Consider the following 27092-nt stretch of genomic DNA (forward strand, 5'->3'; position numbering starts at 1 on the left):
GCCGTTTTCTTGTATCAGAATATGCAGTCTTATAACAGGGAGCTTCTTTAAAGTATTCATAGCTCTCTTTCTCCGTCTCTAGATGTATCTTCCTCAGCAAATTGTTAATTAACACAGACCTTCTTAAGTAGGTTTCTGGGTCTTCAAGAAACCTGAGCTTCTCCAGAGAAAGTTTGAGAATGCAAGTTCTGTCCTCAGGTAATATCAGGTGCTGGAAAGCAAACATGATCATTAAATCTATATTTAGAAAAACAAAAACTACAGCTTTTTACTGTTGACAACACTCATAAAAATGAAAAAATAATAATAAATAAACCCTTACTTTTGGAAAATACCCATGGTAATCTTGATGTAAATCTTCTTCTTCTGCATATTTTCTCTTAAAGTAGGCTACTTTCGACGTTGTTAATGTATATGTTAATACTTTTTTTGGATAAGCTAAACAAATAAAAGAATTGGGGAAAGGTCAGATTTTATTGTGGCAAATAGTATCTTATAATATAAATTTTATCTATAAAAATAAACTGGTGATCCTGGAAATTGGTGTTCTCCCTTCAACGTGGTGAAGCAGTGATTGAAAAGCCGGCAGACAGGAAAATACCACCATCCAGACCCAAACTAGATGTCCTAGAGAGGATACCAATCTTTATTTCCTTATGCAGCCCCTCAGAAATCAAATACCAATATACTATTTTATTTCATGCCATTTAATGTCAAAACACACCCAAATTTGAAATGGAATGTAATGGGAGGAGATAAGAAATTTTTCATCATTCTTTTAGTTAAACTGCCCAATATAGAGAGGACATTTAGTGTTACTAGGTTAATCAAATTGGCATAAAATAGTTGGTAACCCAATTACACTTTAAAGAAATAACAGTGTATCTATAGACAAAACACTCTATGATATGATTATGGTATAGCCATCATCCTAACACATGGTTTAATGGATGTTCTAAGTAAATGAAAGAATTAGGTAAGGTTCTGATTTGCAGACTTGGCCTTGTCATAATACTGAAAGTGAAGACCTTTGTTTTCTCCTTTAAAATACTGTTGCTACCGAGGTTCTGAGTTGTTTAAGGAAGGACGGGGTTCCAGAAGCCAATTTTCACTGATCCTTCAGTTTAAAGGCAGTGCTTAAGGGAGTTCCCAGAGTGTACTCTAGGTGGCACTCATATCACAAAAAGGAGGCAAGATCCACTCTAAAAGCTAAAGACAAGCAGCTTCCTAGAGAAAGCACTGAATGAATTTAGAAAACAAATTGAGTCCGGTTCAATACTCATTCAACCTCAGGGGACCAGGCCAGAAAGAAACTTCATATTTAAATATAATTTATTTTACTCTTAATACACACCATCAAATATTTCTATGTGTTGAAACCATTTAGTTCACAAAATAATGAATAATTTATGTGTTAGTTAAATAAATCTACAGCAAGACATTTGATGGTTTTCCTCTAAAATCTTAAATTTTTCTAAGCTTAAATATTTAAAATGTGTTCAAGACTTTGCATTTTCTAGTTTGTCCTCCAACTCAGTGGCATCTGAGCGACAAAAGCTTCCTGCAACTTTTTGTAGTTATATGATTTTCCTCAGTCAGTAAGAAAAGCTACAAAATCACTCCCAAGCAGTCCAATTTTTCACTGGCGTCACTGTGGATTATTAACCAAAGAGAGCCTTAAGTCTGAGTTGTTATGTTTTGTTAACGGAATGAAGAATTTTAAAACACTGGTGTATCTGATCTTAAAAGAAATGAGTATGTCATGATAATTCACAATTGAACTGAAGCAAAGACAATAGTTGCTACTATACTTACACAATCCCTGAATTCAGTAAGCAAACACAGCTTACGTAGAGTTTTCACTGATTTCAAACGTTTAGGAAATAAGAACAAAACTGTATAGAGAACAAAGAAACCAGTTTTCTCAGGGGCTGCTTTTTAGTAAACTGCATTTTCTTTGGTATATATTTTAAGGATTTAATCAAATAATTAGGTGAAGCTTTGGGTTATCCCATGTGACAATTACTTGTACTTACTTCTTTTTAAACTGTTTAGCTAATTGATGTAATAGTTTTCAAATGTTAGTGAGCATCAGAATTATCTGGAGGGTATGTTAAACTCTGAGGGTCCCCCCCCCCAGAGTTTCTAATTCAGTAGATCTGGGCTAGGAGCAGTGAATTTGCATTTCTAACAAATTTCCAGGTGATGCTGATACTGCTGGTCTGGGGATTGCATTTTGAGAGCCTCTCGTTTGCAGCATTCAGCAGGTGTAGTAGTAGCACTATGGCAACGAGTTAAGAGCAGAACCTTCAGTCAATCAGCTGATTGCCATATCAATAGAATGTCAGGCAATTGGCTTGATTGATTGTTATTGTTACGGTTGCTTCCCTACACTGGCTTAGATGCTTTAGCCTCATGAACAAAGCCAGACTGCATTTTAACTAAATAGTGAAGAATGAAATCAGTTTTCCTGGGTTCACACTAAGAAGCATCAATGGCTGTTATTAGCATTATACCTGGGCAGGTCACTAATTTTTTTTTAACAAGTTCTAATGAATTACTATAGTGTAGGTGACAGTGAGGAAAGACTAGAAAATGAGATGAGTAACTTTATTATAAGCAAACATGACTTTCTTATATGTATCTTTTTTAAATGTCTGCTCATTTTATCTTCCATGTAATGCAATATCTACAGCATTTACGACCAATTAAAAATCTTTTAATGAGTGATACAAGGGAGGGCAGGTGGCAGATTAGAGAACCAAATGACAAACTTATAGTTCTGGCTCCCAAGTGCACCTCCAGGAAAGATATTTTTATTTAACAGATCAAGATTTTTAAAAATCATATCAAATGATTCCAAGGTTCATAAAGATTGTCTGGCTATCATCAACCAGTTAGCCTAAGATACTGAATGTATCAGATCCTGAAAATACAGATAAAATTCTCAGAAATTCTAGATTTGAGTCTCAACTCCTCCGTGGGCAACACACTTAGCCATTTAGTTTATTGCTCTTAAAAAATACCCCCATGGGTTGTTAAAAATGCTGAAAAGCCTTCACAGCTGGTATCAGTTTGACAATTACCTCTTTGCAAGCTGTTTAGCTATTTAAAATGTTTTCAGTATCAATTTTGGAGGATGGTTCTAGCCACTTTTAGGTTCAAATATATAGCAAACATAAGTTCCTACATCTGTTTGCTTGGCTGGATTAGAATTCAAAAAATTCATAGCTGATAACTATGTATCCATCACCTGATTGAGCCTCCTGAGTGTCCAGATAAGAAAACTACAGCGCAGACAAGTTCAATAATTTACATTCTGGTATGTGGCTAAGAGTTTGGGTTTTGAAGTCAGATGGAAGTGGTCTGAATTCCAGCTCTGCTGCTTCTTATTTGTGTGACTTTGAGCAAATTACATAAACTCTCTAGAAATCTCATTTGTAAAGTAAGGATAGAAATAACACTGGCTCATAAGATCATTGAAATAATTCATAGAAAGTGACTGGCACTGTGCCTAGCATATAGTAAATACTCAATCAAATTGTAGACCTTATTTGTGCCATTAGTCACAAATATACCACATAGAAACAAAGCCCAGCCTGGCCTCCTAGCTCTGACTCAAAGACTCCACCACCCTGCCTCCCAAAAATACTAGATTGTAATGAGCAAGTTAAAAAACTGCAAGAAGATATTGCAAATGATCAAGTTGAAAAAAAGTAGTACAGATTCTATAACAACTCCAAATATCTCTGGTGTATTGCCATTGGTCATGCATTTTGGGTGAAGGAGGTGTAAACTATTTTTGAAACATACAGATAATCATCTGGATAATTAATTAAAGCTGACCTGACTGTCCAAGGAAGTTTGGTTGTTATGATTCAGTAAACATGTGTAAATCTATTATAGTTCTCCTGCAACTAAAAGGCCAAACTCAACCCAGCCTATTATTCAAATAAAGATGACGAAATAGACAAGAAAAAAATGAAATGACTTTATGTCTTCTTATTCTGAGTGTTCTGAGCTCTGAGAACAGTATGTAAATTACAAAACTGAATTAGGCTGAGCCTAAATTTATCTCTGAAAGTGAAATGGCTAATGCTGGCTTGAATATTCAAGCTGTTTCTAATGCTATATCCTCTGGGCCCATAAAATATCTGTGCCAGGCTCAGTGTCTTTGGTAGTATAAAACATCAATAACCAACAAATTAAAAGTTACGGAACAGAGTGACCATCCCTGTCATTAGAGTTCTAGCAATACAATTTATATGTAATTCTTTAAATAAATGTTTAAAATGTAATTACAAATGATTGCTCAAATGCTCTTCCTTATTGCTCTGCTTCGGCCTCCAGAAAACTAAAATCGTATTATGGTGCAGGTGATTTCATTTGGTATATGGCCCGGGGACAGTATATTAAGGAAACATCATGAGCAAATTAATTTACAAACACTTTGAGATAACAGACCACCGTAAAAAGAACAACTCCTGTCAAAGTAATCCATTCTTTATCCAAGACTGAAAAGCTGGAGACATGGTGAAGAAGTGATGAGTTCAATATATCTTAATTTTAGTTTGGTTTTCATTTTTCTCCCCACAACATTTAAATCAAAACATTCCAAAAACAGAGTTGAAACCGTCCTATTAGATGTGTGCATCCTACCCACAGACAGAAGGGGTGGAGGCTGATCAATGAGGAGAAAGAAGGTTGGTTTCATCTCAGATCAACAACTGACTTGTATTATAGATAAATCAAGCACCTCAGCTTCACAATCTCTTGCTGATTTTTCTTTGTAACATGTTAGCCTGGCATGAGCCTTTGAAAGCGCAATGGTCCCTATTTAGCTAAATAATGCTTTGCTGGTGGCAAAGCTACTGGAGATGTTTCCTTAAGGGCCATGATCACAGTTGATTAGAAAGAGTTACCCCATCTGTCCCTGCTAACCATATTCTGCAGTCTCGCTGTATGGCTTAAAATACTTCAGCATAACCTCCTAGTTCTGTCCAATGGCCCCAGTTCAAATATCAGCTCTACAGTTTATTTGCTTACTGACTTTGGCCAAGATATTTAACCTCAAAGAGCCTAACTTTTCTTTAACTGTTAAATGGGGGAACAATATCAAACTCATTGAGTTTTACTGGAATTAGAAGAGATGATGTTTAAAAAGCAGTTACTCAGTGCCTGTCGCATGGGCTCATATTTCCTGCTCGATAAATGTTATGTATTATTATTGCAGTGACTTCATTTTGAAATCATAAATACATATCCTGCTCAGCAGCATTATAGTATACCTAGGACATTGGTCCTCTCTTTAGTGCTAAGCACGGGCTGCATGAAGCATTCACGAATGTATTCAAGAAGGGAGATGGGTGCAAAGTTCAAGGCTATGATTCTGTGCCTTCTGGAGACCTTTGGCTCTGTTGATGTTTAACAACGTTCCATCAGCCATCTTTCTTCTCTCTTATAACCCCCTTGCCTAGCACTTTTCTGGATAATATCCTTTATGGTAGTGGAACTCAGTGCCAGGTTTTATCTCCGAATCAATGGAGCAATCTGTTTCTTCAGATTTATCATCCACCCCAAGCACAATATTGACTTTACTGGCAGTTTAGAATTACCAACAAGTTCCAGCTCCTAGCAGACTTTCTTATGAACTTCCAGGAATAATGAGAGCCAATGACTTAGAAGACTTTCTCAAGATACCAGCAGCATTGTTTGGTACTAGATTGCATCCATGTCCCTTGGGATAACCCCAAGCACAGGCATGGAATAGTAAAGAAAACCCCACCAGTTCCACAAGCCTATCCTGCTCCCATGGTAATGGTCTCTGAACCAAACAGAACACCATTAAGTTTCCTTAGATGCTGCACTAAAGCCAATTGCTGCCATGATCTTGCCCCGCTAATGACAGAGGCCAAATGCAGGAGGCTTCTCGGGTAAACGTCATGATTTTCCACCGCCTAGAAGTGGATTCCTGATTTTGAGGAATGATGTTCCATTTTACCCCATCTTTTACCTTGGAAAGTAGAAATGAATTAGAAAGAAAATTGCTTTTTTGGAACCACATTGCAGTATATGGGTTCCAAGAAATCCATACCTAGAGATATACTAGAGAGATACTACAACTTCCCTCAATACCCAGGACTGGTACTCAAAGAAAAGACTTTCAATCCCTAACCTATAGATAACAGTGGCCTTTCTAAAAGTACCTGATCTATATCACTCACATTGTCTTCCACTTTGATATCACCACCACCACCACTCCATGCTTCAGTATATTAACAAAAACATCTGTCCGGGCCAATGTTGCTTCTGCTATCCCAGAAGGGATAAAAAACCCTTATGGATAAAAAACCGTAAGATTGAACTAATCTTTAATTTTACTCACTTTAAAACACATGAGGATTTGCCTGGAGTTGGGTGGCTCTCTGCCATCACTCATATGGTACCCGATTTGTGTTTCACCTGGAGTAGCTCTAGTGGTGAAATAATTTTCATTCACAGGGTACCTTCTCACTAAAGAGCTATAGGTGCTTCCATGGAATAGCGCACAGCCATACTATACAGCCATAAAAAAGAATGAAATCATGTCCTTTGCATCAACATAGATGGAGCTGGAAGCCATTATCCTAAGAGAACTAACACATGAACAGAAAACCAAATACTGCATGTTCTCATTTATAAGTGGGAGCTACATTGAGTACACATGAACACAAAGAACAGACACAGGGGCCTACCTGAGGGAGGAGGGTGAGGATACAAAAACTACCTCTCAGGTACTACGCTTATTACCTGGTGTTGAAATAATCTGTAGACCAAACCCCCAGTGACACACAATTCGCCCTTGTAACAATCCTGCACATGTACCCGTAAATATAAAATAAGTTTTTCCTAAAGAGCTATAGATGCTTCATTAAATTGTGTTATGTTCAAGCTCAAGCAATCTACTTAAGCTTGTAGTCTTATACCACACATTAGATAGAGAGAAAATGAGCCACAAAGCAGTAAAATGAGCAGCACATGGAGGCAGAATTGAGGTTCTAGGCTCTTGAGTCTTGACTCTCTTTACGATATTCCAAACTTTTCTTCATGTTCCTTACTCATGCTCCCTTTTCCTAAGCACTTTGAAAATAATATATACTCTGAAATACACATGCAGAGTAGACTTCCCAGCCTCAAACTTGTTCCTCCTGTCCTTCTACACACCACTGATATTTAGATAACTCTTGTATTTCTACCAGGAAGCCTTCTTGCTGCACTTTACTTTCTGTCATTCTTTTGTTTTCTAAATATAAGGCTATATTACAATATTGAGTACAACACTGGTTAGCTCTTAGTGCTTTTCAGTAATATCCTTCCACCACCCCTTCACCCCATCTGAGAATTATTGCAGTGAATTGGATGGCTCTATTATTAGCCCATTTGTATAAACTTAATTAGAAAAAAAGAAAATATAAAAAAACTGGTGTTAGATTACAAAGGGTAAACATTAATGTATTAACACTATTTCGATAAACAACTTAAAAAGAAAAAGGAAAAAAAGAATCCACAAGGATTGGCTTCTCCCAAAACTCAAAAGTATCCTTCCTTTGTTTTAGTGCTGAATAGTTGTGGTCAATGTACTCCTACCTCTGCTTCAGAGTTAGCAGTTTCACTTTTTCTAGGTTTCTGAGGCATATTGCTTTGACAAACAGAGCAATCCGAACTGATTATTCCTTGGCTTTAGAGTTATTGTTGGGATGCCAGCTGACAGGAGTCATCAGTAGAGAGCCCAGGTATGGAGGGAAGGGCCTCAACCTCTTGATAAAAGTTTTCAACATCTCTCTGTGCATCAAAGCATCTTCTAAATTCCATGAAGTTTACATGACATAAAACTGAACATAGAATTTTTCACATATACCTAAAAACTTCCAAAGAGAGTATATGAGTAAAAAAGACTGAAATTATATTTTGATTTAGTTTTAACCTGCTTGATCTCAGCCTTATCCAAATGTTATACTCCTAAGTGCGTGCCCTCTTTATAACCCATTACATATACAAGTGCAGCTGGTGTTCAGATTGATGAGGGTGACTAGATCCTTAAATAAAAATTGGTGTGGAACTCTGTATACATCTCATGGCAGATGACAGTAAATATTTTTGGTCTCCTTGGGTTGTTTCTCACCATAAAATACAGTCAGTATGATAAATGAAGTAAGAAGGGTGGGTGGTGCTAACAGCTAACAAAACAAACATTTTTGACAGTTCAAATGCTAATCTTTAATGCTTAAAATGATTAAACTACAGATATTTAAATAAGTGGCTACAGAGATCAATAATCTTAAAGTCTCATGGTATTCATAAATCTGTACGACTAGACCAGAATAAATTTTCAAATAGGTTTCTGAATAAAAATGGTCAATTATTTATTTTTATAAAGGGAGGAAAGAAATGGGATGAAATGCAGCATGGTCTATTCTTATAAATTTGATTGTTATTTGCTAGGCTAGTTACCTACGGAAAGGGCACAGCACATGTGAAAGTTACAAATGCTGGAGGTCTGAACACTCATTTAAGATGTATTCAGTCTTGAAAATTGAGTTTAAAATGTTGAACCCTCAGAGGTTTCTATCATCATGACCTTATGCAAATTAAATTTGAAGCATCACAATAATCTCTTTCTGCAACTTGGAGAGTTCTCTTCACTTCCTTCATTCAAACAGGCACTCGTGTGCTCAGTAGGCTTCCGCTTGGCATGTTCCCGGAGCCAGGCTACCTAATTTGGCCCGCCCTATTCACATGGGTCTTAGAGAGGAAAATCTGCCAGCCCACAAATGTCCTTTTTACAGAAAACCTCTATTGACTTCTACCCAGCAACCATCTATATAAACAACCCCTTATATTGATCTTGTAAGTTATGGTAATGCTACATTAGCATTCATTTCTCTGGATACATATTTAAACAGTAATTTCTTTTAAGCTAGCAATTACCTGGTAATGCTGAATCAATCCGAAAAGTGTATTTCTAGAACAGTTTCAGAAAATCTGCTGAGAGTTCCCCTTTGCACAGCGAGCATTTCTCACAGCCTCAGGCTCATGAATGGTTACCTGAGATCTTGAAACAAGGAGACAGACACAAATAACATCGGGCGAGTCAGGACTGCACTGATATGAACTGGTTCTCAAGTCAGGAGAAAGCCTGCAACAGGAGGATATTATCTAAGATATTTGAGATGGGGTTGGTCTGGACTAGATAGATAGATAAGCCTTTAAACACACACAATCACTTCAGTGTTCTCCAGATTTAAGTTTAAACATGAGAAATCTTAACTATCCTAAGAAATTTGGAAATAACTGAATAACTCATCTTACCAGTTATTTACTTGGGAGATTATTTTTGGAAGATTATCAGTACGCTGATTTAAAAAAAAATCAGAGTCATTCTTAAGTTTTGATGCCAGATTTTATATAATTTCAGGAAGTATTCCCTCTAAAGTAACAAACCAGGAGTTAACTAAACAGACGAACCCAGTCTTTCTTTAGAATGCACATTCTTTCTCACAAGATTTGAAATCACCAAATGCTACTTTTTCTTTGAAGACAGCATTTCCTTAAAGGGCCATGTTTAACTGCACCTTTTCTACATGGATGTATGCTTACGGATCTCATCATCTTCTAAATTTAGAGAGATGTGCTTTCCAAAGGAAGATAGGCAGCCAATAAGGAGGATCCCATCAAAAGAGAGGTGAGTTACTATGGTTACTTTTCAGGAGGTTGAGTAACAGTGAACGGCTGCTCTTGGCCGAATGGACCCTTTCCAGAGGAGGACCTAAAAAGAGTGTTGCTATCCATACGTGTTGATTCAATTAGTCAAGACTACACTATGTCGTTTGAGCTTTAACCACAGGCTTTCTATGGGCGCTTGCTGCTTCCAGCCTAGCCGCATATAGGCAGCGAAGTCAACGGATAAACAAGGACTGAAAACTTCCGAACGCTAACCTGATAGCGAAGAGCAAGGGAATCTTCACCCAAGAACCAATCCCAAGGTTTACATTTAAAAAATCAAATCAGGTCATTTGGGACCAGCAGCTGGCCACTCTTCAATGACTGGGGGCGGGGTGGGATCCCGGAACACGTCCCTATCCTCCCGCTCAAGGAAAGGAGTCTCTTCTGAGCTCGGAGGAAAGCACCTGGCTGGATGGGTCCAGACATACCTTGCGAGCTGGGTCCACTCACCAGATCGGCGCATGCACCTGTTAGGTAGAGGCGCGGGGTTCGGTGCTCACTCCTGCTTTTGGGGCTGTCACTCTTCAGTCGGGCACTGACAGCGGCAGCAGCGGTAACTGCAGCTCGGCGGGCAGCCCTGGCTCCTGCAGGTCCGTCCCTCCAGTCTCTGAAGCGCCTCTCACTCCGGGTTCGCAGCTCTAGGCGGGCGCGCAGCTGTTCTCCGCTCGCATTGGACCACAGGGAGCAGATGTTACCCGGTTGCTAGGAGCGTTGCTAGGAGGCGATGACGCCCCTCCACAGCTCGGGAGCAACTTTCCTGTAGGTCGAGTGAGCTGGCGGGGGCTGCTGGGAGCAAGGTTGAGCGCTGGAACGCCGAGGGGCGGCGAACAAAGAGCCCCGACAGAGGGGTCCCGACTGCGCTCGCCTAAGTTGGGGCTGGCGGAGTGGACTGGGAGGCTGGGGCGGGGCGAGAGCCACGGGCCCGGGTAGGTGAGCGGCCCCGCGCCTCCACCGGCAGGTCACCCGCTGCAGGCCTTGGCTCGATGTCCCCTACGGAGGTTGGGTTTGGGGAGAGGGGTGGGGTGGCACTTTCATCGACTGAGGAAGCAGCAGTGTTTGGCTCAGTGTTGTTGTTGTTGTTGTTTTAGACCCTGATGCTTCCTCTGGGATACTCTTCGCCTTGGAGCAGGGCGCTGAGAAGGGAGAACCGGATGAGTTCGTGGGTGTGACGGGGTGAGGCGTTTGGGGACGAGCAGTACGGGATCTTCTGCCTTCTGGGACTCTCCTCCCTAGTATGTTCGTGTTTGTGTCTGCAGGTTTGAGCACTTGATAGATTCTGAGGAGGGATATATTAACTAATCCATAAAAATCAGCCCAGAGTCTCATTCCTTTTGGCGTTGTCTGTGGCTGCCTACGGGCAGGGTGCCTCAGATTAAGAAAAAAAAAAAAATGTTCTTGTGGTCTAAAACACGTCCTTCACACAATTAGAAAGTCTTCATTTTGGTCCAACAGCTAATTAAAACCTCAGGCCAACATGTAAACTTCTTTAAAACGAAAATGCAGAAGAGCAAAGGTATTTTTCACAAAGGAGACTAGAGGTGTGCGTGTTTTAGCACTTCAGTATACTTTAGTGTACATGTACACTTTAGTATAAATTTACCCAATTGGTTGCATAATTTTTCATATCTCACTCAAGCTATGTTTTTATGTTTTACATTGCTTTTGTTTTTGTTGTTGTTGTTAAATAGGGCTGTTTTCTTGGGGATGGGGGATAATTAGAACATCAAAGTGGGCAATTTGGGTAGCCAGTCAGCCAAATTAAAGAAGGGAAGATGAAAAATCTAGTAGAGAAATGTTGCCCAAAGCTATCTTCAGAGGGAGAATCGCACTGAAGAAGAGACACATCACTTTCCTGGTTTCCTGTAGAGTCATGCCGGGGCCTGGAAGGAAGAGAGCACTACTGGGAATCAATTAGAAAGAAAAGTTGCCGTCTTTGGAGCCAGGGCAGGGCTGCTGTGCAGTGTTACATTGATTCCTGTGGTGGCTGGCTGTCTGTGAGGCTGAAGGGGCTACACCAGTGGCCCCACCGCTCTCAGGTCGCCCTGCTTGCTCTCTCAGCACCTACTGAACACCTGAGGCAAAGCTAACAGTTTGTTAGCCCTAAGATTTAAAAAGCTGGCAACCTAAAATCGAACTGTCTGAAGAAGTAATCATAAGCCACAGTGGTTTGAAGATCTGATGATAAAGTTTCAGCTATCAGGTATGACAGCGGGCTTTGGGATGGGTACACCTCAAATCCAGGAGATGGTCTTAGCCAGAAGTACACCACTGCTACTTCCTTCTTAGTTGGAATAAGGGCAAGATGCAGCTGATATCTCAATCAGCCTTGTCTTCTCGTCCAGTTCATCTCAAAACACTCTCCTCCTTGCTCTTTAAGGTCCAGTCACGCTGGACTTTTTTCAGTTTCCTTGAATATGGAAGGGTCTCACTTGCCTAAGGTATTTTGTACATGCTGTTTCTTCTTTCTTAATGTGCCTGCCTTTTACCTGGCTCACTCCTACTCAGCTTTCACGTCTCAGCTTAAATACCACTTCCTCATAGCAGCTTCTCCTGACAGCCTCCCACCGACTACATTAGCCCCTTAATTACGTTCCCAATTCACCCTACCAATCCTATTTCACAATATTCATCACACCAGATTTTAAGCTAGTGCACCTGGTTAACACCGTGTCCCCAGTGTCTAGCACACAGTGCCTGGTACATCAAAGGTAACCAAGAACACATGGGAATAGATGAATCCACCTGCCTGGTTTGAAGTCCCTGTTTTCACCTTAGCTACGGAGCTATCAGTTCATGAACTTACACTAACCTTGAAGGCAGCCACTAGTTGCTGTCTTTACAGTTACTCAAGCACAAGAGGGGGGCTGGGGGAAAGTCTATTATACAGAAAATAGTTTTATTCCCTTAACGAAACATTGTGTTTATAAAGCGACTTTTTTTCCCCCTTTTCAAAACATCTTATAAAGGTCACTACCTGCATTTTAATAGCATTGGGAAATACTCACCTAAAGTCATTTATGTATTTTCCTAATTCTCATCTTTCCACACCCTCTAAAGTGGTTGTGAGTCCTCTGAGATGAACTGTTTCATTTTTCCTTAAAATACTCCTCTACCTCAGGTAAAAGCAGCCTCCATAATCATATGCTATACCTCTAGGGAGAAAAAAATGTATTTGGGAGCAGCTAGCTAATTTGACCAGTATGGACGGTATGTCTAATGTTATACTTTATCTGAATAGCCTAGGAAATCTTTTCTATTGTCAGTTTAACTTAACAAATAATTGCCAAATCCCCTCCTCCTCTGGGACCACCTCAAGATATAACAGATGTTGGAAGACACAAAAGAAAGGTCAAGGTAATCCAAGATCACAGGATTCCTTGATGGCATAACTGGAATTAGAAAACAGGTATGATTTTAATCTTGACTAGGTTATTTATGTCTGCAGATATAGTTTGATAAATTCTGAAATTCTCCTTGTAAGATTAGAATCTTTCATTAAACAATTTTGGATTTTAAAATACATATTAAAATTCCATAAAACCTACCTTAGAATTTATCCAAATTCTAATCTTCTCACCACTCAATCTTGTCCCTCCTTGAGATGACCATAGATACAACGCCAATCCTGTCTCCTACTTCTTATCTGTTTGCTGAAAAGAATCAGATGTTTTATTATGTAGTGGAATGCACATTAAAATTTATCAGCACTGTGAAATGTCACCCAATCTTCCCCTTGAGCCATATTTCTGAATATTTCTGGGGCAACCCCAGGGAAACTGTAAAGAGACTATGAAGCTTACAATATATATCATGTGATTTGACTTATTTGACTTATCAATAAAATGCTACACAGGTAATTTTTTAATTACTACAAAAGACAAAAAGAAGAAAGAACCAAAGAACCAGAGTCATAGATGGCTATCTCAATTATTTTAACATTTCAGCATGGGTAAGCCTGTGTTGAAGCAGTGTCACAAGATAGCAATCATTTGCCAAGTTTAAGCTCTCCAGATGACATACTCTAAGATTCATATAGGAAAAATGTTTCCTCTGCATTATTCTTCCTTTGCTCATAGTTATATTTGCTTTAATGTTTCCAGTATGCCATATATGTATGTATCTACTAGTGCACATACACACGTAGAAATGGTCAACCTTGCTCAGCCTACCAGCTCAAAACTCTTTGCCCTGCGGCTTCGGAAACGTGAACTCAAATGATCTTTCTCTGCAACAATGCTCCTTCGCAGTGTTGAAATGGTCTAAATCTAAGGTGACTATGGATGTACAAGTAGAAGTAGAACCCTTAATCAGCCGATAGAGTTCTAGTGCTGTCGTGGGTGAGAAAGAACTTAAGCAACCAATAAGTTTGCCATTGGCAAGCTTTTCGTAAATAATCACCAGTACCACAAAATTTCAAATAATTTTTTTAAATGTAAGTATGCCAGATACTGACTTAACAAGAGTCTTACCGATACTGTTTCATTTTCTTGGGTATACAAATAAACTACAATTCCCAGCCTTCTTAAATATAGGTGGAGCCATTGGACTAGTTCTGGTCAATGGAGTTTGGGCAGAAGTGAAGAGCGGCACCTCTAAGCCTGTCCCCTAAAACACATCATTCGATCCTCATGTCTTTTCTTCCTCCCCCATTTGTATGGCAATACATTCCTTCAAAGTCCATAAGGACTCTGAATGACCAAATCACAAAAGAACCCCTGAGATACTCCTAGAAAGAAAGCTGATTGGCCAAAAACATCCCAGATTAGGGAGAAATAAACCTTTCTTATGTGAATCAACTGACATTTTGGGTTATTACAACAGGTAACATTACCTCAACTAATACAGAATTTTTAAATTGTTTAAAAATTGTCACTGAATCATCTATAGAATTTTTTCTCTATGCTTTTCTGTTTGGGGGATGTCAGCCATGTTTTGAGTGCTATGTAGGTGTCTGAATATAATAGCTCAGCTCCCTCTACTTCTAGCTTGTTGCATCTGAGCCTTGCAAACTTACGAGAACTGGGTATTTCATAGAGGGGAAAGTGCTCTGGACAAGAACTTCTCTAATGAGGAATTACATACACTTTTCTACATGAACACCTACACTTTGCATTTTACCTTCTCAGAATCCTCTTTAGATGCAATTTAATTAATTCAGGTGATCCTTACATTTATATAGCTCCTTACCTGATGTTCAAGCCAGCATTTGAACTGATATATGTTGATTTGTATATGTATTCACCATAAAAGCCTACAGCACCCTGAAACCAAATGAACTGTATGGATCATACATGTAATGCTTATAGTTCTAAAATATATGTCTGCAGTTGGTATGGTTTTGAAGTTAATGGTTTTTGTATATACTAAAATAAGCAGTATCATCCAGGCCCATAAGATTTGCATGTTGATGCTGCAAAACTGTATCCTTTTTTAACATAAAAAATTTTCACACATGTACATATAAGCCATCTGCTAAAACTTTATTGATAAAACCAGTAGCAGCAGTTTTACAAAATTGGAATGATTTTCAGTTTTCATGAACTATCATGAATTCAGTTGCAGCAGACATTTTATACAAACTGGGGCTAATGCTTCTTCTATGTTTCTGTTTTAAACAAAAAGCAATTAGAATTTATCCTCATGCATTTAAATATCTAATACAGAAATAGTGTTTAGACTGCATAAAATATGCTTTCCAACATCACTGTGAGACTGAACATCTGCCTTAAGTATTATTTGCACAAGAAAAACAGTAAAATTCTTCTAATCATGAATTTATTCTTTGTCACAGGTAAAGTTTTACATTTTCTAACATTTTCAAAGGGCGTTTCTAACAAAAAAGTATTGACATTCAAAATTTCACTGATTGGTCTTGTTTAAACACAATACATAATAGTGGATAGTAATACATTAAAACCATTATTATGAAATCTTAAAGACTACAAAAGGTAGAAAGGTATTCTAGTTTTTAACAATTAAAAAACTTCCACACCTTTTCCTATACACAAATTATCCACTGATAGAAGTAAATTTAGAAATAGGATGGGTCATTACATTCTACAGCTGTTTGTTCTGATAACAGCTAGTGATACATTCATGCTTCTTTAATAAGAGACACCATGAATCAATAAGTCATACTATGAGAAACACAAGGACACCCACATGGAATGTTCTGAAGATTGTCAGAAGTTTCTAAAATAAGGGTTCAACTCTTCTGAGGAGAAATTTTTTTTCTCTCTCTCTCGAACCTCTGGACCACATAGGAATTCTCTACTGGAAAACTAGAGGAGGAACTATAATAGCATCCGGGTCTGAAAATGCCTGTGAAACACTGGGAGAGGACTGGGTGGCTTCTACCTTACAACTAACAAAACTGGCCTTGAACAATCAATTTGCCAAGAAATTCTTCTAGTGACTTAGAAATCTAGAGGAAGACCAGATTTTATACTAAACCATGTTATACTTAACTATCCACAAAAGTGAAATTTATAAAATTATTGACTGCCTTTGACAACCACCAAAATTCAGCACAGTCTAGTACATATAAATAATGTATTAAAGTAAGCACAGAATAGAAAAAGTACATGTTTACAAGGTTAATACATCTGCAGCATCCAGCTGTGAGTAGAATAGTAATACAAAGCACATTCCCTGCTAAGAACAGTGTACTCCATGTAGGGTAAAATCTCCTGAAAATCTTCTAAAATAGTTACATATGTTCAAAATGAATGAATCATTCACATTTACATTTTTTTTCATGAAAGTTCTTCAAGGACACCCATCAAAAGTTGAGATATAAAGGAAAACCAATAAAATATTTTAGAACAACAGAGCTGCACACAGTATGCATATGGTGAAACATAAATGTGTGAATATGAACAACTGTTTCAGATGCCATATGAAGACCAAAAATATTGAGAAAGTCAGATTTATCTTGCACTGTGAACACAAATAAAATATTGCTATGAAATCTTGGATGTACCTTAAAAATGATGTTTTAAATCTTTACTTTTTCTGGGAGACAATAAAAGGGCGTTTATGAAGAAAATGATTATACGAGTGAAGAAAGTTACTTGGGAGGGGAGAGATGGGCCAGATTGATTCTTCAAAACAAAAATGATAAAGTAGATTGAAGGACCTTTTTTGGCAGTGGAAGAATTTTTCTAAGTACTGTATTCAAATCCACTTTGTAGGGGAGGAAAAGCTATTCCATGTAATACTTTGCCTGTATTCAAAGTTAGATTGTTCTAAAGAAAGGTCTGCACTCTACTCAAAGGTTGGTGAACTGGCTGAAAACGTGGGTTTGCAATTTGTTATATGATCAGTGTTTGAACAAAAAAATTAGAACCCAATTTTTCTAGCATCTCAGAGACAGAGCGGCTAAAGACCATTCAACTATAACTTGTATTCAGACAAATTACTGACATTCTATGAATATGGCCCACTGATTGGCAGGGCTCTAAAACTGTCAATTACTTTGATATATTGACATAAAGAGTTGATGTGACCTTCATATAAAAATAACAAGCTATCCTATAGTCTTCAAAAACACTGCAAGTCTTCAAAAATTCAGCAAAATGTCTTTCCATCTATCATCTTGTCATACTTACGGCCATGATATATAGTGGGGTCTCAAAATGTTCATTATATTAATGAAGGAATGAATGAATCCTGTTCCTACAACCACCTGGTAAAAATAGGCAAAATGAATATTATTATTCCCATCTGATAGATGCAACAATGAAGGCTTGAAGAAATTGTGACTTGATATTTTAGAGCTCATTAGTGGAAGATTTGATATGAGAACACAGGCCTCATCAACTTTAATCCAATATTCTTTACACAACTATACCTTTATCTCTGGAATAATGCCAGGTTCTGCAAGTTGCTATAGCTACAAAGCAAAGGGCAGTCAGAAGACACATAGTCTCCAAATGTTTCTCAGATACAAATCATTGGCCAGGACTCCCCCTTCACCCGGAGTGACTATCAGTGTTATCTTTCCAACACCCATCTACTTGTTCATGCAACCTATACATTAGCATGGGTTATCTTTTCATTCAGAATTCAGAGCTGCTGTGTGAGCCAGATGCTTATATACCATTTTAATTGATTTGTACAATTAACTACGATGGGGCACAATCACAAAGCTTCCTTTCTCTTGGCAGGAGTGGTAAATGTAAAGTGATATAAACTAGCAACAGAAGGTGATTTTCTATGATGAATCAGTAATAACACAATTAGCACTTTTTATCGACAGATATTTAACTCATTGCTCAACAAAAGAAGATATTACAGAGTCACTAAATTTGGGATCACATCTTCGTAACCTTCAGAACTTTTGGTTTAGATTCCAATGGAGGGAAAAACTTGTACATAGGGTAATATAAATTATGAAATTATTGGTTTTTTTCATCTATCTCCTCCTCCAATGTAAAACAAGCTCAATATCATATAGGTGAAATTTGCTACGTTTTATTTGATGGATCATATAAAATATATGAAGCCTTTCCTGAGAGCATGCACTTTAATAAAATTTGCCATAGCAACTGGAACTAGAAATAAAAGCAAATAGGTCATAAACGGTGATACAACCAGACAATGAAATATTATTCGGCACTTAAAATAAATGAACTATCAAGCCCTAAAAAGACATGAAAACTTACACGACCATCCCTAAGTGGAAAAAAAAAAAAACAATCTGAAAAGGCTGCATACTGTATGACGTTCTGGAAAAGGCAAAACTATGGGGACAGTACACAGACCAGTGGATGCCAGGGCTTAGGTGGGAGGGAGGAATGAATAGGCAGAGCACAGAGGATTTTTAGGGCAGTGAAAATCTTCTGTATGATACTACAATGATGAACACACGTCACTGTACATTGGTCAAAACCCATAAAATACACAACACCAAGAGTGAAACTTAATATGAACTATGCACTTTGGGTGATAATAATATGTCAATGAAGGTTCGTCAGTTGTAACAAACATACCACTGTGGTATTCAAAATGTTCACAGGGGAGAAGGTTGTGTTTGGAGTATATGAGAACTCTCTACATTTTATGATCAACTTTGCTGTGAACCTAAAACTCTAAAAAATAAAATTTATTAATTTCTTAAAAAGTAGATCTCACAGACCAGCTTTTGCCTGAAAATGTAGGTCAAATCTTATCCCAATACTATAACAGAAAATATTGTAACAGAAACCTCTGTCATAATAAGGTACACAAATACTAATTTCTTATTCACAAACTTAAAATCTATACTGAAATTAAGTTTTAAAATTCTGGAAAGGACTTTGTATTTCACAATAAAATTGAATTTGCGGCTGCATTCATATGGTGGCATAATAAAAGACTGTATTGTAATTTGGTAGAGATGTGAATTAATAAAGATTATCATAACCCACAAGGAAATATGGCAAAATTAGGAAGCTTTAGTCAAGGCATTCGCTATAAGGAACTTGACAAAGAAACACTCTCAAAAAAATAAGCATGGCCCTAGAATGCAACTATCTTAAAATAACTTACATGAAAATATCTTTTAATGTACATGTTCCTCACTTAATCAGAATTTTTACCGGCAGACTTCTGATATTTCTTCTTAAACATCAAGATTTTTATTAAACAAGATATGTACTTTTTTATTATGGACTATCAACTGGGCAACACGAAAAACTTGCTTTCAGTAAGAAATTTTAGGCCACCAAAGATTTTGCATTAATTTGCATGGACTACGACATGTCTAGTAGAATGATAAACAATCCATTGGGAAAACTGCTTTAAAAATGGGTTGAGTCTAGGAAAAAAGTATTGGTCTATCTGCCAAAGTAGGGACACTCCCAATGTTGACCTTTACCTATTTCATAAGCATACCCCAAATGTATTCAGTTTTTAAGACTAGTTTTAGGCACAGAGAGGTAAGCAGGGCTCTTTGTTTAGGTTATCACCTCTTTCTCTGGAGGCTACTGTTTCCAGTTCACTCTTTCAAAAAGCAAAGGGTAGCAATGCCTTTGACTATTAAAACACAGAGCTTGTAAGAAATGTGTCAAGTTTGTACAGACCTAGCATTCCAGGGTCTCACTTACTGTCTTGCAAAGGGCATTCAGTATTTAATTATAAAAGTCAAAAATACTAAATATCCTATTTGATGCTATAATGCTTTTCACTGCTGGAATGGAATGATGCATTTCCTCCCCCAGATACAAAACATATCCATTTATATTGAATGGAAGCATAGACTGACAAACAAGTGTCTCTATTTCTTAATTAGAGACAGGGTAATAACTTTCACCTTCCCTAAATCCTCTGCCTTTCAAAGGGGGAAAGAGACAATTACAGAAAAATACATTAAGCCAAATATTCAAGCTTAATAAAATATCTTATTGTTTACCTAGATTACTTATCAGAATCTAGTTTTCATAAAGAATATTTAGAAACAAAAAAAAATTGTTAAATTGTTTTATCCAACTGCCATTCTCCAACCCCTAACCCTGAGTCTGGAACATTTACACTTTAAAAAGTCTTGTTTCTTGTGGTTTTTTTGAGACAGTCTCACTCTGCTACCCAGGCTGAATGCAGTGGCATGATCACAGCTCACTGCAGCCTCGAGCTCACAGGCTCAAGCAATCCTCCCACCTCAGCCTCCTGAGGAGTTGGGACTATAGGTGCACACTACCATACCCGGCACATTTTTGGTATTTTGTAGAGACAAGATCTCACTATGTTGCCCAGGCTGGTCTAGAAATCCTGGATGCAAGCTGTTCTCCCACCTCGGCCTCCCGAAGCGCTGGGATTACAGGTGTAAGCCACCATGCCCAACCTATAAAGTTCTTTTTGAATGAATAAATTTTGTATAAAACAAACAAAATCCCAGCAACTAGATACTTCCAGAGGGAAATGAAGTAAACAAAAATAATGCATAAATATGGCAATACAATGGGAAGTTAGCCTTTTCATCATCCTCAAAATAAAACCGGTAACACTGTCACTCAAAGGCATGAACTAAAAATTCCCACTGAGAAACCTTAAGGCAGCATTAGTAAGCAATGGAAAGCAGTTAGCAATTTAGCAGCTTCATTCCAAGAAGGGCCTCAGACCCCCATGACTGCCTGTGAGCTTGTTCTATAAAGCCTCGAGCTGTTTCACAGGTTCCACAGTGGATATAAATAAGGTGATTATTGTCCGTGTGTCTAGGATACAGTTTTGTGACCCAAGGGAAACAAAAACAGTCAAAGCACCATAGGAGAGGAAACTCCCTCTGAGCCTGCAGGCATCCCCAAAGCCCTAAACAAAACCCAAATAGGAACTCTTCAGAGAAAACTTTCTATGATGCAGAGAAAAATCAATGTGGAAAAAATGTCCAAATTGGAAGAGGACAGGCCTGGAGTGTTATTGTTGATTCTTTTTTTAACCTTACACCTGAATATTAGAATGAAACTTTATAAAAGGTATATTCCTGGGTGTCCTCTCATTCTTCTTTGGCAGAACCAAGACTTCAAGCACATTTTTCTATTTTAAAAAACTTCCAAAGATGATTCTCTGACACCCCCACCCCCACCAATTTCCCATATAATGCAACCAAGGCTCACTGCCAGTCCAAGGCTTCCTAGACGCTTGCCCCAATAAATTCAGCCAATGTTTCACCTTCCAATACTCACAAAAAGGAACTCTACTGTTTATGGCACATAGTTAGACTAACTTAACAATTGTATATTGGTAAGCATTATTGTATAATGATGACTAACTGCTTCAATGTGCACTCACAGCACTCCAAAGAGATTTAAGTTCTGTGCCAGCCCAAATAGCACAGGGCTAGACAATGAATAAATTTTGAATTAATGAGAAACAACCTTCACACAATTCTCCAGACTTGATTAGGGGGATGCTCTGAAATCTATCCATGTGGTCAAGAAGAGAAAGTGTGCACCATCCCCCTGGTTAGAACTTCTGGATCATTGTTACTAGAAATCTCCACAGCCTTCTTACCTACCATCTAACTCCTTCACCTTCCCTACATGTTTAATTATTCCCTACTAAAGGCCCTAAGCTAAGGGATTCTTCAACGTCTTCATGTTTCTCCTTAGTTGGGATACCTAGGAATCAAAACAACGCTTTGGCAATTTGATTATATGAGGAGTGTAGCCTCGCACTTCCCCATCCCAGAATCATGTTTAGTTTAAAACCGTAAGTAGCACATGACTGATTCACAGCACCTGGTTACACTAAACTTGAAGTGGTTTTCTCATGAAGACTTCTCTAGATTAAACGTCAACAAAGATTTTTCTAAATTCCCCAGAAACTCTCCTTTTTACTCAAGGTTTGAATCACTTGAGAACAAGCCACTCTTAAAAACCATTTTAAAAAGTAGTATCAACTGAATTTCTTTCATTATGATCTCATAAGGGAAACAGTGATCATTTGTTCTGAATAGAGCATTCCAGTCGAACAGATAAGTTTTGAGAGCCGTGTTATGAGAGTATTTTTAAATGTTTGCCTATCAGGATATAAAATGGATATGCAATGTAGGTTTTAAAGAAAGTGTTATCCATTTTTAAAAGAGTGTCAGTGTAGTATCACATTATTTATTTTACTTTTTTTGATCACAGTTGAAATATGCAGTCAAACTGCCGTTGTCACCAACTCTTTTGATGAAGGCGACAAGGTGCCTTGTCCATTTATGAATGAGAGCTGGAGACAAGGAGAGGCCTTGTTCGTGATCGATAAAGAGGTACACACAAACCATCAAGGATGTGTACTCCCTCCAAACTAAGGGGATAAATGCAAAGACTTGGTTCTACCACAGTTGGACTCTGTTAAGGCTCAATTTCCTCCACATACCAGGCTTATCTCTGATTAGGCTGTACTGATGAAGCCTCCTTTATTTACAAATCCAGCCTGGCTTCATGAGCCTATCCTTTTTACAGCATCTGAAACCTGGTTTTTGTTTTTCTCCAGTGTTCCAATAACTTTTGCTAGAAAGAGAAGATACATCTTAAATATTTTCTTTTTCAAGCATGACTGTGAGGAGGAACTATGGAATGCTAACTACGTGCCCAGCTCTACGTTAGGCACATTACATCTGTGGTTTCACTGATACCTTTTCAGACACCTAATGAGGCAGGTAGTATTTCCATTTACCAGTTGAAGAAACCAGGACACAGGCTTGCTAAGTAATTTTCTTAAGGCCCCACAGCAGAGTTTCATGTAAACCCAGGCTAGGATCACAGTTTGTGCCAACTTCACTGTGCTATGCCAATCTCATTGTCTTAGAACAGTTTCGTTTCTCTCATCTTTAAATATTTTTCAGAATTCTCCAAGTTTTAGAAAAGTGATAGCTAGTTGATCTGATGCGTCTTTTGGTTTATTAGTTTACTCTCCTTGCGTACTACTCCCTGGAGGATTCTAAATGTATCCAGCACATTTATTTATTCTTTAATTCTTCCATCAGTGTGCTGTATGACTTTTTATTTTGTTGTAAATGACTTTGCCCAAATGAATAATTTTTAAGATAAAAATACTTTTACCATTTCAGGATTATCCATCATTTGCTTGGTTCTTAGATCAAATAGAATAGAATGTTCTTTAACAACAGTTTCCTCAAAAGTAAAAGGAGATACCACATGCATGTTCTAGTCCTGTTTCTTTATCAGTAAAGAATATACCTCTATCTGGTTTTATGACATTTACAAATAATTCTTTCCTACTCACTTTTCTGCCTTTAATATACTAAGTCCTCTGCTGCAAAAGGATAACCAGGTTTTTAGGAAACCCACAGTGATGTCCACACCGAATCATCAATTAAATCAAATTGGTGGCTATCAGAGGAGCTCCTTTATTTAACCTAACGCTAGTTTCTACTTAAATAGTACTTCCTCTGGAAAGAAAAGAATTTTGGTTCTCAGATAAGATCATCTAAATCACAGTGACTGCCCAAGAGGTAATGATAACTTGTAAAATATTATGAAATCTACACATTGAAAAGGCAGAAGCTGTGTTTCAGGCTCACTGGCACCTAGGACTGTGGAGAATATTGACATTCGATGTCAGTTAATTTTCAATGAAGGATGTCAGAATTAATAGTGCCTAAAGTGAATGACTGCAATGCCATACTCTTTTCCCTCTCACAAACATGGTGATGATTCCTTCCCTGATTTCATGCAGGTGGAATGCCGAGTATAATACATCCAAAGGCATTACAAATTCTTCTTATGTTAGGGAAGGCAAGACACCCCCACCTCCAACAGTTATGTGGCATCAGCAAAAACAGAGTCCAAAACAACGTGCATCACACTGGGAGCCAGTGAAGGAGAGGAATGGAGAGCAGGTGTTCGGCTGCCTGGTGAATGGTCCATTTAAAAATTCAACAATAGTCAGAGGGGAACAGGGAGTACAACAGCCACCGCCGTAATTGGTGAAATCAGGATTTCTCAATTCAGTGTAAACTCACACCCTAAAAGAAGGCACACTATAAAGCAGATTTCCATCAACGCAGCACATCATTTACTCTTAACAATATTATTTTAAAAGCCTGCTCTTCAGGCAAAATCACTGAAAGACCTACTCAAGCAACAAAAACCAGTGCTGCTTCAATGTCAGATCTCCCTATGAGATATTAATCATTAGCCGGAAGAAATAGGCAAAAGCAGTTTTTTTTTTCACTGCAGAACCAACTAATTATCTTTCATAACTCTTTTGAAAACCAAATGTAAAAGCTCAAGTGAAAAACATGTTAAATGCATTTGTGTCTAGACTTTGCCAAGAAAATAAGGGAGTTTAAGTGCACAAAATCAAAAGATCTTACTAAACTAGAATTTCAAATCAAGGTAAAAAAAATCAGCCACATATTGTTATATATCTTGTCTTCAGCATTTTAGATTTATACAATCAGCTGAGGGTGAATGTTGCTGTATATTCAAGATGTACATGCATCCTATTTGGTGAGTAGCACCAACATAGTAAAATTATAAAAATAAAAAATGCTTTTCAGGCATTCCTTCCCTTAAAATGCTGCACATTCCTGTAAACTGTATCATAAACAGACCATTGGAAGGCAGATCAAGCACACAAATATCTTCACTATACCAGCAGAAAACCTTAAAAATGGGTGTGTCTTGGGAACAGAAAATGAAGTATAGGTGATTATTGGGTACCATGAAACAAGGATGCAGCAGCAGGAAAATATGAGAAGGAAAAATTCAGGGCTGTCTGTACAATATATACAGATTTTTTTTTTTTTTTTTTTTTTTTTTTTTTTTTTTTTTTTTTTTTTTGAGACAGAGTCTCACTGTGTCTCCCAGGCTGGAGTGCAGTGGCGTGATCTCGGCTCACTGCAAGCTCCGCCTCCCGGGTTCACGCCATTCTCCCGCCTCAGCCTCCCAAGTAGCTGAGACTACAGGCGCCCACCACCACGCCCGGCTAGTTTTTTGTATTTTTAGTAGAGACGGGGTTTCACCATGTTAGCCAGGATAGTCTCGATCTCCTGACCTCGTGATCCACCCGCCTCGGCCTCCCAAAGTGCTGGGATTACAGGCTTGAGCCACCGCGCCCGGCCTAGATTTTTTTCAAATGTAAATTTGAAAATGAATGCTGCTATTATGTTACTGCATAAAGGAAAGCATAGCGAGGCTGTTCCACTTCCCTTTAAACACAGGGCATAAAGAGATGTGAAAAGCCAATTCTTTGTGCTGCTGCTTAATCAATCGCACTCAGTTCTACTCAATGACTTAGCCACGCTGCAAAGACCACTCGGCAGTTAATGGATATAATGCCGGAAAAGCAGTCTGAGCTCTCCCAAAGAAAGGTAGGGTAAAAACCCAGAGGAGCATGGTTTTATTACATATTCCTAATAACTGAGCAGTCATATACATGAAACTCCCATGACCTGAAAAGTAATTAAGGTATTAATTTATTTGGCAAATTCTCATTCTTCCCTATGAAATCGTTTCATTCAAAGATGGAACCCTGAAAGCATAGTAGAGTTATCCTGTGCCCTAGTCTGGTCTTGTCAGGATAACCATTACACACTGTAAGGAATAAATATGTTCTTCAAGTGTTACAGCCTACGCTTACAATCTGTCAAAACGTGGAGCTGAGGAGGAGTTATGTGTTTTTAACTGTATACAGCCATCACTAGCTATCACTCTTCCCACAGACAGGAAAAAGTCCACAATGAAACATAGAAACTAAAAATAGGTGACTGAGCAATTGCTCAGAAGAGCTGCACATTGAGCGCAGGGATTAAATGTACATACATTCTTTCCCTATTTTTTTATTAAAGCCAATTTAAAGTAATTGAAATTAAGGGCCCAGACCTAAGAATAAGGAAAATAAACATGCACTGCATAAATATGTAAAAGTAAGTCACAAGTAAAATCCCATGCTCATAGCCATACAAGATCAGTGTTCTGAGTGGCACATGCCCAGACTGCAAGTAGTGACTAATATATGTTGCTGCAAATGCCATAAAAAATGACAGTTATAGGCACTTCAAATGCTCAAAGAAAAACTTAATGTTATTCCACACAAGCTGAAAATATTTCTCCATTCACAGGTATTATAACATGTTCACTTTGAAGAGTCAATCAAATCAATATTTATTAAAGACCCACAGTGTACAATTTACTATGCTCTAGTGATGGAAAATACTCAATTTAAAAAGAGCATGATTTACATGCAGTACATTCAAAATATTAATATGTGAGTATATATAATTGAACATAGAAAAAGTATAATCCAAAAGAACACCAGAATCAGAAAAATCAATAAATCTATGACTGAAATAGTCTTGTTTTTTGTTTTCTTCTTATTCTGTAAGAACTTACTGAGTGAGAAAGACAGCATAAAAACCTTGAAAGTTACAAGTTTGAAATCTTACATATTCAAAAGGAGACAAGTTGTCTTAAACCAGTAGTTTCTGAACTCTTTTCTTGCTTCAAAATGATTCATCTAACCAAATCTCAGAGAAACCACAAAATATAAGATAAAAGAGGTATTAATACAAATTTATTTTAAAAGTGCAAGTTTATAATATTTACTCATTAGGTAAATAGGTTCTTTGATAAAGAGAAAAATGTGAAATAAGAGTTTATGGATTAGAGTTAGATTCTTCTATGAGGCTCAGCATCTGATTCATTTCTATATTTTGGAGTTTTTTGTACCATATTAAGAAAATTCTGATTCATCCACCTAAATGGTTGCAAATAGTAGCATTTAACAGCTCCCTTGCAATCTCAGGTTACTCTTTAAGCAAACAGAGACAGCAGAAGAAGCTTCACCCCATACCCTGAACCAAAATTCAATGATCTATTGGCACAAATTAACTCATCAGT

General features: G+C 37.8%; 1 protein-coding gene and 2 long non-coding RNA genes across 7 annotated transcripts in view; 1 reads left to right on the top strand and 2 right to left on the bottom strand.

Annotated features, from left to right (window-relative positions):
* LOC105473673 (uncharacterized) overlaps nt 1-15709 on the top strand; it is a 28114-nt gene extending 12405 nt beyond the window's left edge. Inside the window, exons 1-3 of one of the 5 annotated variants that reach the window (XR_982388.3) lie at nt 10623-10760; nt 10851-13168; nt 13863-15709. This is a non-coding gene — a long non-coding RNA (uncharacterized lncRNA). Of the gene's footprint in view, nt 1-10548; nt 10761-10850 lie in introns of those variants that run through there. The other 4 variants (XR_011625816.1, XR_011625818.1, XR_011625815.1 and 1 more) reach the window with 4 other exon arrangements.
* LOC105473672 (uncharacterized) lies at nt 323-12891 on the bottom strand. The gene is made up of 4 exons (XR_982385.2): nt 12768-12891; nt 10213-11642; nt 8968-9091; nt 323-438 (listed from the first exon to the last, which is right to left on the bottom strand). It is a non-coding gene; the product is annotated as an uncharacterized lncRNA (long non-coding RNA).
* LOC105473674 (synaptotagmin 16) overlaps nt 15222-27092 on the bottom strand; it is a 249868-nt gene continuing 237997 nt past the window's right edge. Inside the window, 1 exon segment of the mRNA XM_071100052.1 lies at nt 15222-17449. The gene's annotated coding sequence lies outside the window, so the exon portion shown is untranslated.

This window comes from Macaca nemestrina, chromosome 7 (genome assembly GCF_043159975.1).
Source record: "Macaca nemestrina isolate mMacNem1 chromosome 7, mMacNem.hap1, whole genome shotgun sequence".
NCBI classification, from domain to species: Eukaryota; Metazoa; Chordata; class Mammalia; order Primates; family Cercopithecidae; genus Macaca; species Macaca nemestrina.